The sequence below is a fragment of the Dipodomys merriami genome, unplaced genomic scaffold (genome assembly GCF_024711535.1).
Source record: "Dipodomys merriami isolate MVZ:Mamm:240054 unplaced genomic scaffold, mDipMer1.0.p SCAF_49, whole genome shotgun sequence".
NCBI lineage: Eukaryota > Metazoa > Chordata > Mammalia > Rodentia > Heteromyidae > Dipodomys > Dipodomys merriami.
The window spans coordinates 4,006,456-4,018,498 of record NW_027206057.1 but is presented as its reverse complement, the minus strand read 5'-3'; positions in this window follow the sequence as shown (position 1 = coordinate 4,018,498).

Sequence of the window (12,043 nt, the reverse complement as noted above, 5' to 3'; positions counted from 1 at the left end):
AACCACCTCCTATTTTATATGGGCGCTAAAAAAATAGAATGGAGGAAAGACAGCCTCTTCAGTAAATGGGGCTGGCACCTATAGAAAACTAAAGCTAGATCTTTATCTATCACCCTGTACCAGAATCAACTCCAAATGGATCAAAGACCTTGAAGTCAAAGCAGACACCCTGAAAACATTACAGGAAGGGATAGGAGAAACTCTAGGGCTCCTTGGCACATGCAAAATTTTTCTTAATAAAGACCCAGAAACACAATGAATCAAAGAAAGGTTGGACAAATAGGATTGCATGAAACTGCAGAGCTTCCGTATGGCAAAGAACACCGCTAGCAAGAAAAATAGAAAGCCCACAGATTGGGAGAAATTCTTCACTAACTATGCAACAGACAAGGGCCTCATATGTAAAATATACTTAGAACTCACAAAATTAAATCCCCCAACAACAAATCCTCAAAGAAACAACTGCCAGATTAGTAAGTGGGCCAAAGTGACTTAAAGAAAGGACAAAAAGAAACTTCTCTGAAGAGGAAATAAGAATGACCAATAGACACATGAAGAAATGCTCAACCTCCCTAGCCATAAAATAAATGCAAATCAAAACAACATTGAGATTCCACCTCACCCCAGTTAGATTGGCTATAATCAAGAATCTAATAACAACAGATGCTGAAGGGGATGTGGCCAAAAGGGAACCATACTGCATTGTTGGTGGGAGTGCAAACTTGGTCAACCACTTTGCAAAGCAGAATGGAGGTTTCTCAAAAGACTCCACATAGAGCTTGCCTATGATCCAGCAATTCCACTTTTGGGCATTTGGCCAAATGATCATAAACAAGACCACACTAAAGCTACTAGCACAACTATATGTATCACAGCATTATTGACCATAGCTAAGTTATGGAACAAACCGTCAGTAAATGAATGGATCAAGAAAATGTGATATATGAAATTCTATGCCTCCATCAGAAAGAATGACACTGCCCCATTTGTTAGGAAATGTAAAAACTTGGAAAAAATATACTAAGTGAAGTAAATCAGTCCCAAAGCAAGAGGTCCCATGGTTTCTCGTATTTGCAATGACTAGTATACTTCTAGGATAATCTTACTAGACAAGCAAAAAAGGTCAAAAGCTATATACATATGACCATATAAGGTGACACTAAGTGAAATTAACCCCAAGATAGGGACACAAGAGGTTTTATATTTGTTAATTTTGTTTTTAAATGTTCTTAGAATGTACTATTGACTTTATTGTTTCTTTTGTATATTCTTCTCCCATTGTATAACCCCTGTTTTCATTGTATTCTATTTCAGTGCCCTGCATCCTGTATATACATTTTTTTCTAATTTGGGGAGGGGAAGGGAAATAACTAAATGCTGAAATATGGGTACAGGTTGACCCATTGTAACAGTGAGATGTACAAGACACTATGATGAAAATTAACTTTTCAACTTGAGGGCTGGGAAAGAGGAGTTGTGGAGGTGTGAAAGGAAGGGATGGTAGGGGAAAAACAAACCAGAGGGTAACAATGCTCAATAGGAAATGTACTCATTTCCTTACTCATTTAACTGTAACCTCTCTGTACAGTATATGTACAATAAAATATATATGTTAAAAAGAAGATGATGCTAACTGAAATGTACCCCAGGATAGGCACACAAGTATTCTTTCTTTGTTGCCTTTGTTTTTAATGTACTATGTGATTTCTTTTTTTATTTGTTTGTTTTGTATGTTCTTCCCTCATGGTATAACCCATTTTCACTTTATTTGATTCCAGTGCCCTACGTCTTGTATATACAGTTCTCTAATTAGGGGAGGGGAAGTGAAATAGCACAATGCTGAAACTAGGATACAAGTTGACCCATTGTAACAATGAGATGTACAAGACAGTATGTTGAAAATGAACTTTACAGCTTGAAGGGGGGAGGGATTTGGGAGGTGGGAAGAGAAGGGATGGTAGAGAAAAAACAAAGGATAGGATATGTACTCATTACTTTGCTCATGTAACTGTAACTCCTCTGTATAGTATCTTTACAATATTACGTGTATATATATATATATATATATATATATATATATATATATATAAAAGAACAAAAAGAACAAAAAACAAAAACAAAAAATGAAAAGATGCCTGATACACAATGTTAGTTGTTTCATATAAGTTGCTCTGATAGTCAATCTAATATTGAAAAAACGGGATTCAGTCGGGACATTCACTGTGTACAATATATTTTGTGGCTGATATTTTTAGTTAAATAAAAAATTCAAAGAAAATAAATGAAAAAAAGGATCCTTAAATTCAATGTAAAGCTTGAACTTTAAATTTACTTCCCTTGATTTGAGCATGCATATTTGTAAATAAATCAGAGTATATTAGAGTTATTTAATGTTGACAGGATCTCATATTTGAGGGACATGGAATAAAAATTTCAGGCAATTATTAGGATGGAGATATTTTCTACTTACTGACACAGGATTATCATGTATTGCACACTCCTGTATCGCTTTACTACTTGTTCTCAGATGCTAAAACACTGAAGTAAATTGAATTTTTTTTGCACTGTTCTCCCATATACTGCATATCTGTGAAAAAACAAATGACAATGCTCAATACTGTTTCTTGAAATTATATTTTTATTATCTTTAAGTCGTTGAAGGAGTTACTCTTCAACCAATCAATTTAGAAATACAACGCATCTTGATCAATGTCACTGCTTTCATCATTCTTTTCCATCCCTAACAACCCAACCCCTCCCCTCCATTTTGTGAGTTTCATAGGATATACGTTCAGTATTATGGTTGCATTTCCTAACCCCTTCCTCTCTTCATTTGTCTATCCCTCTCCCCTGGTCCCACCTCCCCACATCCCATTCTTTCCAGTTCCAGTTTCCTGGTAGGACTGTGAGGTTTTGTTTGTTTGATTTTTATTGACCATTATTATTATTATTGCCTGATTGTCATTGTACCCAACTGTTCTACAACTATCATTTTTAATAGCTGAGAATCTCAAAAGGCCTGGTTAATTGAGTTTCCCAGGTACTATGTAATTCATTTCTGGTTTTGCTTATAGTCAACATATTTAGTAATTTTTATTTTGCAATAGCATTTAGTTTCCATTAGCTGCTGTCTTAACAAATTACTTCAAGCTAGGTGGCATAAAACCATGGGAATTTATTGTTAAGCAGGGGTTTTTTTGCATATAAGTCTGAAATCAAGGTGTAAGCATGCCATGCTTTCTCTGAAACCTGTAAGGGACTTGTTCTACTTAACTGCCAGTATTTTGCTGGAAATCTTGGGTATGTATGATTTACAGATGTGTAAATCTGATTTCTATCTCATTAGATATCTTAGTAGTTCTCTTTGTGTTTTCTGTGGTACCAGAGTCCTATTCTTATAGCAGTAATAATATTGGATTATTGTTCTCTCTGCGGAAGTATAGTTTGTATGATCTAATTTCATCTGCACGTATCCTATTATTTCCAAATAAATTACAGATATTTTATGCGTTAGGGCACATGGTAGGGCACATAATTTTTTTAGTGACACAATTCAATCAATACCAAATAGTAAGTTGATCATATCTAGTCATAATTATATTTTCTATAAAAAAGACAGAAATACATATTACAACTTTAGAAAAACCTATAGAGTAACAAGAATGGTTTATATCATATTATCAGCATTCTCTTTGTTAAAAACAAATCCAAGCAGTTTAGAAAATGTTTTAGGTTCATTGTCATTCTCAAAAATAACTCAATTATAATCATAACAATATTTAATCACAAATATGTGCATCATATTGGAAAAATCAACCTGAAACAAATTTTTTTCAGAAATTAGGGACAGAATAACCTTGAACAAAGAACATTGGACCTAGAATTTTTAAATGATATCATCTTTACAATCATTATTCATGAATATACTCACAATATAAGGTCAATATATATTTATCTATACTAATGACTACATTCTGCCTACACACTACAATCCTTTCTTGCAACTGGCTCTTAGATACTTGTAACTGACTCTTAGAGTAAACTAGTAAGCAAATAAAACTTTGAAAAATACATTAAGTCAGAAGTAAAGTGTAAACAAAATGCAGAATGTGATCTACTTAGCTTGTATACATTTAAACATGTTTTAAAGTAAAACACCTCTGAAATCCAAGCATTACAGTAACCCTATAATATTTAAAACATTCTGTATATACTTAGCATTCCAAATGGTTGGGATAGGATTCCAAGTGTTTAATGATTTGTTCCCAATGCAGTATAGCCAAGCAAGCTACAGGTGCACACTACACAGGTTTAATGGATTGTCATGGGAGCATAATAGTGGGCTTATAACTTGACTATATAAGTATTAAAACATTAATATTTATTTGTATTATTATTGAGAAAAATATAAATTATCTTTTATTGTCTTGCATGAGAAGTGTTCCTCTGCAGGCTCATGTGTTGTAGGCTTGATTCCCAGGTTATGAGGTTGAGATGTGCTGGAGACTTGCTGATAGCTTGTCTTGTCTCTGGCCTCTCCTATCTTACTGTGTCTCTTGACTAAAATGAGTTGATTTTGCTTCACTGCATACTGCATCATAAAGTTGAATATGGCCATGGGAAATTAGTTACTTATATATTGAAACCTCTAAAATTTAGTGCCAAAATTTTTCTTCACTCCTTTATGTTTTATTGAATCAATGGTCATACTGACTGAAAGTCTAATGCATATTTTCAAAACACTTGATTATATATTGAGAAATTATTGAATTTGTTCATACACAAAATGATCAAAATTTAACAGTAGTTAAAGAAGCCACAGGATTGGGCTTTATAGTATACAATTAAGGGATTAAAGATAACTAAAATTCCAAAAGAAGTGAATATATCTGTCATCTATCTATCTATTCATCTATCATCTATCTATGAACACAATATTTTACGTATAATCTTCTTCATGTTTATGTATTTATTATCTCTATAGAACTATCATATACTATATCATGAGTCACAATGAGTATCATTAATGTATATAGGTTATCTGATCTTATATATGCAAACCAATGTGTATTATATCTTTCTTTTTAAGTGGCACTTGATCTTTCACATTTTGTCTGATAATTTTGAGGGGTTGTATACTTGACTGTTTTTAAATCTGAATCAACAAGCATTTATTTTGAAGTCTTTAGTGCCTTTGGATTAGAAAATTCAATTATTAATAAAATTTGGTAAATAACTCTGATGAGAAAATGTTAGTGTCAAGATTAATAAGTAATTAAAAGCATCATTGAATACTTTATTTGCCTTGTAAATGATTTCACAGTATGAGTATATTTATAAGAAAAAGAAATAGGATATTTGTGGCTAGTTTACATTTCCAAATAAATACTTCTTTTGGATTTTATATGATGTTTAAAAATAAGTTAATCATTACTTAGAAGATTTCTAGAATATGTGTTTGAAAATCTCTTGTAATTACAAGATAATCACAACAATGTGAAGCAAATGTCCTCAGAAATTATTTTGATATTTTAATCTATTTGATTGATTTTGCAGTCAAGCATATGGGGATATATTTGTGCTAGAAATATTTATAACAATTTTTCATTACTTTTCCCTTATACAGACTTTAAACCATCTAACTAATATTAATTGTTGAGTTATTTGAAATAAAGTTTTGAATTTTTTTATATGTTGTGCAACAAGTTTTGCTTACAGAAAGGATAAAATAAACAATGATATAAATATGACTTTTTAGGAAGTGATTCTATAATACAGAATATGTAGAATGAAATGTAATATTTAATGTTTTTTTCTATATTTGTATCATTGTGTTATTTTTCAATTAGATGAATTGTAGAATTCATTTATCCAACATATATCTTCATTGACTTTTGGAAGATTCGACAAATAATATCTTAACATTGAAAGTGAACTGTTGACAGATTTACACACAAAGTTATAAGAAAGTAACTGTAATCTATCAATTCAAGGTCTATGCCCATCTTGAGCATATTGGTAAATGTGTCCAAGGATGGTTAACCTTATAGTTATACCTGTCTTTGAAATCCACAGCTTTACAATTTATAGGAACCAAGTAAACAATTGAGTATTTCAACTAGTAGCTCTTGTTTCTAGAACCTGTTGTTTCAAATTAATTATTACACAAACATGCATAATTTTCAGGGTTTATTTACTAAAATTGAATGGAGTAGAAGAGCAGGTATATTTAAATAAACTCATGCAAAGTCAGTGATTGTAAGGCCTGAATTAGACAAACCACTGCTGACAAGAAACCTATGCTACTTTCAGCCTGACTCTTTTGTTGTTTTTAAACACTAAAAAATAACACAAACGGCTCAAATAACAGAACAATGTAATAATTCAAAATCGAGTGTTAATGGAATCTGTGTAGTGCAAAACTATAAAATATTCAGAGCAATGAGTTGTCACTTCTACTTGTAAGAGATAAAGGAGGAAAACAATATTTCTCTTAAGAGTGCCAACCTTGGTTTGTATTACTAGTAATAGTCTGTAATACAGAAGAATATGAAAGCTTTAAAAAAATAATTCAAGTTGATTTTAAACAACACCTAAAAGACATTCTATGCTGAAGATTTATTATTATGCCATGATAATTGTTAAAGAATATAAAATTTTGTTTAATGTGAAATGTCTTGATTCTAAGCAGTACTATAATTGACCATGTCATGTTATATAGATGGATCAATTCCAAGCATATAAATTTATAGTAATAAGCAGATGATCTTAAATACAAGCATTTTAAAACTTTTCTTGTTTGAGGTGATCAAAAATGCTTTTCACCCTCAACACTCAGCTGCAAGGTGCTTTGAAGATGCTATGGCATTTACTGTAAGTATCTTTAACAAATCTCTGTTGTCCTTGACTTGTTGTCTTTAGGGATTGGTATATAGATTAGAGAGGCTGTTGTAGGTGACATCAATGTGTTATTTAACTTTGATGCTACAGAGTTTTCTTTAACCATTGCATGCTTGCTGACCTCTGTCCTTTAGTGGAAAAAATTTATCTAAAAATGAAATTTTCCTTAGAACATTCTGGAGTGTTAGAACATGAATCTAAAATAGCATTACTGCTTGTTCTTCATTGACCTGTGGTTTCAGTATACTCCCATAACCTAGTATTTAAATAATTATCTTTCTTCCTATGAAACGCTAAGGTAGAAAAGGTTGTAGGATGAATATTCCTTAATTTCACTTAAAAGTTTCTCTTGTTTGTTCATTTATATGTCTTTGGGAACATAAGGAGAGGCACAGAAATGGACAGACAAATGGTAAACAAATGCAGCAGTGGTGCTTACTAGTCACTATGTTGAATATGAGCTACAACATAATTAGTGGTTGGGGATTAGAGGGAAAAATTGATAGGGGGGAATGGGTGCTATTTCTCAAAATAAATGAACTCTTGACCTGACTTATATAACTGTAACACTATGTAAATCACCTTTTAATAACAATAAAAATTTAAAACAAATTTGCTTACAATGTTTCAGAAATGGACATCAGTATAAATGTTCTTTTTTTTTTTTTTTTTTTTTTTTGCCAGTCATGAGGCCAGAACTCTGGGTCTGAGCGCTGTCCCTCAGCTCTTCAGCTCAAGACTAGTGCTCTACCACTTGAGCCACAGCACTACTTCTGGCTTTTTCTGCTTATGCGGTGCTGAGGAATCAAACCCAGGTCCTCATGCATGCAAGGCAAGCACTCTACAACTGAGCCACTTTCCCAGCTGTAAATATTCATTTTTATTGAAATACTATTTTATTATAAAAATTAAGTGAACTCATTTTTTGTGAGAAGAGTGATATACATTGTTTTCAATTCTTATGTTTTGTCAGTTTAATGATATATTGCTTTTCATAAAGAATAAAGGCAAGAAAATAATTTTTTTCAGAATAGAAATATGTTTTTAATAGGTATACTGAAACAACAGGATAATGACCAAACAAATTGAGTGAAAAAAAACCCTACTATAATTTACCTTTTTTTTATTGTGAAAATACCGTACAGAGGGTTTACATTTACATGGGCAAGGTAATCAGTACATGTCTTATCAAGCATTTTTGCCTCCTCCTTTGTTTCCCCTTCCCATCTTTTCCCATATTCCCTCCCTTGCCCCCAAAGTTTTAAAGTTCGTTTTTCAACATAACATCTTGTACATCTCATTGTTGCAATGGGTCCACCTGTATCCCTATTTTAACGGTTTGTTTTTGCCCTTCCCTTCCACAAAGTATACCAACATCAAATACAGAGAAAACAGGGGTTTTACCGTGGGAGAGGGACATACAAAGCAACAAAGAAATCACCTTATAAACATGTTAGAACCAATTGCAAAAAAGAAAAAAAAATTTGAATCCCTATCTTAGGGTTTATTTCGTCTAACATCAACTTATCTGACCAGACATATACTAGTTATTGAAAATAAGGGGAACTATGGGACCTATGTTTCTTTGGGCCTGGCTTACTTCACTTAATATAATTTTTTCCAAGTCTTTCCATTCTCTAACAAATGGGGCAATGTCATTCTTTCTGATGGAGGCATAGAATTCCACTGTGTATATATACCACATTTTCTTGATCCATTCATCTACTGAGGGGCATTTGGAATCATTTCAGGGATGCAAAGCTGGTTCAATATACGCAAATCGGTTAATATAATTCATCACATCAACAAGAGCAAGGATAAGAACAACATGGTTATCCCAATAGATACAGAAAAAGCATTTGACAAGATCTAACACCCCTTTATGATGAAGGTTCTGGAAAAATTAGGAATCCAGGAACATTCCTCAATACAATAAAGGCTGTATGTCCACTCTCGTCACTCCTCTTCAATTTAGTATTAGAATGCCTAGCTACAGCAATAAGACAAGATGCAAACATAAAAGGAATCCAAATAGGGAAAGATGAAGTAAAACTCTCCCTCTTTGCAGATGACATGATCTTATATTTAAAAAATCCCACGGACTCTAGTCCCAAATTACTCAAGCTGATTCAAAACTTTGGCAAAGTAGCAGGGTATAAAATTGACCCACAAAAATAATGGCTTTTCAGTATGCCAACAATAAGATGGATCTTAAATAGCTGTACCTTAAGATTTTTTAAGGACTCCTCTCCAAACTGCCTTCCTTCCTTAATATACTGTTCTACATGGGAACTTAACATGTAATTTTTGTACATTTCTGTATGTGTTGTGTTTTTGCTTTCTTGATGATAGCTCTTCTGAATGGAGTAAAGTGAAACATTCATATAATTTTGATGTGCATTTTCTAAGTGGCTAGTGGCATTGAATATTTTAAGTTAATAAAAAATGTGTTGATTTTCTTATCAGTCATTTGCACTTAATTGGGGAGCTTGCTGTCCACTTCATTTGCCCACTTTTTGATTGACTTTTTTGTTCTTGTTGTGTTTCTATTTTTTTCAGTTTTTCTATTCACTCCTACTAGATAAATAACTCGCAAACTTTTTCTCCCATTCTGTAGGTAGTCAATTCACTGTGGCAATTGTTTCATTTGCTGTTTAGAACCTAGAACTGTGTGTGTGTGTGTGTGTGTGTGTGTGTGTGTGTGTGTGTGTGTATGTGTGTGCACACGCATGTGTACATGCTCACCAGTCACGGATCTTGAACTTGGCCTTGGCATTATCCCTGAGATTTTTCTGCTCAAGGCTAGTTTTCCACCACTTGAGCCACAGCTCTACTTCTGGCTTTTTGGTGGTTAATTGGAAATGAGAGACTCACAGACTTTCCTAACTGGACTGGCTTCAAACCACGATCCTCAGATCTCAGAGTCCTGAATAGCTAGGACTACAGTTGTTAGCCCCAGGACCTAATTTAAGAACTTAAAAAAAAAAGATACAATGTCTTTTGTTATTTCTTGTTATCATTTCCAGAGGTTATTAGAGCCCTCATAATAATATTTTTTACCATGAACTACTTTCCCTAGCAGTTGTATTATTTCAGGTATTATCCTAAGACTACTTATTTTGAATGAATCTTTTACAGGAAGAGAGATAAGTATTTAGATAGATTTTTAAGTATTTGTATGCTAAATTTTCCATCATTATTTGTTAAGTGGATATCTCCAACATATGTTTTGTTGCACCTTTGTCAAGATGGATGCAAGCAAATTTGTTCCTGTGCATGATCGTATCTTTTGAGCACAGGTCAACTTTTTGGTTATTGTATATTTTTCTTAGATTTTTTTCCCTGTATTTGACTAATTTTCCAAAACTGCAATCAAACATACTTGACTTTTAAATAATGCAGGTAGAATTATTGTGGCACACAATTCACAAAAGTCAAGAATGCTTGATTTGATTTGAGTTAATTGCTTAGATTAAATGAAAACACACTATAATTATAAGAATATAAGAATATATAATATAATAATAGTTACATTGGAAATATTCTCTTGATTTTCATGTACATAAACTTGCTTTCAAAGATGTTAATGGCAATTTTATTGGAAAGTATGTTTGTAACTTGAAATTGTTAGAAGTGGTGTATTTTGTATATATAGTGTAAACTCACAACTCTTTGGTACGTGTCATAGTATATGCCCTTTACGATAATTAGGTTAATTTAAGAAATAAATTTACTATTCATAGAATAAATTCATTTAATGACTTTATATATCTATCTTGAAATCAACATCCTTTAGATTTGGATCTTTTATTTATCATTCATGAGGCTTGAACTCTGGGCTTGGGCATCGTCCCTGCGCTCTTCAGCTCAAGGTGAGCATTTTACCACTTGAGTCACAGGGCCACTTCTGGTTTTCAATGTTTTATTGGAGATAAGAGTCTAACAGACTTTCCTGAATGGGCTGGCTTTGAACTGCGATCCTCAGATCTCTGCCTCCTGAGTTGCTAGGATGACAGGCATGAGCCATCAATGCCCAGCTTGAATCTTTTATTCACTATTCTTGAATTTTTCACAAACTGAATGTTTCAGAGTAGTGATTGTCAAAATTAGTAAGTTCTCTTATACTTGGAATACTGCTAGAGGCCTAAAATACTCTTCTTGCTGATTTTTCCTTTTTTGTATTTTTTCCCTACTACCAATCTTTATAATGATTCAAAGAAAGTTCCATAGAACTTATCTGGGTTACATTCTAAAATTACACACACACACACACACACACACACACACACACACACACACACAGTTTTCAAGGACATGACAGCGACATACACAATGACTTTTAGTAAATTCAAACATAAATGTCAATGCAAGAAATCATATCAGTGTTGTCATCGATTTACTACTCTCTATGAAATGAGGTACACATTTCCAGATATGTTTAAACTAGTGAAGAAGAGTAGGATTTAATTCATATTAAAGTGAAACAAGTAAAAGTTTCAGAGAACAAGAGAGGAAAAGGTCAGGTTAAGCATTAGTTTATGAGAACTTCAGTTATTATCTTCAAGGTAAATGACAGAATTCTACTGCATTATTTTATATTGCTATTTGAAATATTCATTTTAACGTGCATATATTCTTAGTTTATGTTATATTCTTCCATATTTTTATTGTGCAGGATGAACTATACTGAAAGGTAATAGATAAAACTTTCAAAATTAGTGAATAATGCCACTTCCAGTTTTCTAGTGGTTAATTGGAAATAAGAATCTCATGGACTTTTCTGCCTGAACTGGCTTTGAATTTTGATTCTAGTTCTAGAGTTTTACATGAAGAAAAATTTAAAAATCAATCAAGCTACTCTAGTTTAAAAATTAATGAGAATTTGGTTGCCAAGAACGATTTTATTTTTTATTATTATTTTTTTTTTTTATTTTTGTCGGTCATGGGACTTGAAGAACTTTGGGCCTGGGCGTTGTCCCTCAGCTCTTCAGCTTAAGATGAGCGCTCTACCCCATGAGCCACAGTGCCACTTTCAGTTTTCTGGTGGTGAATTGGAGATAAGAGTCTCATAGACTTTCCTGCCCGGGCTGGCTTTGAACCATGATCCTCAGATCTCAGCCTCCTGAGTAGCTAGGAATACGGG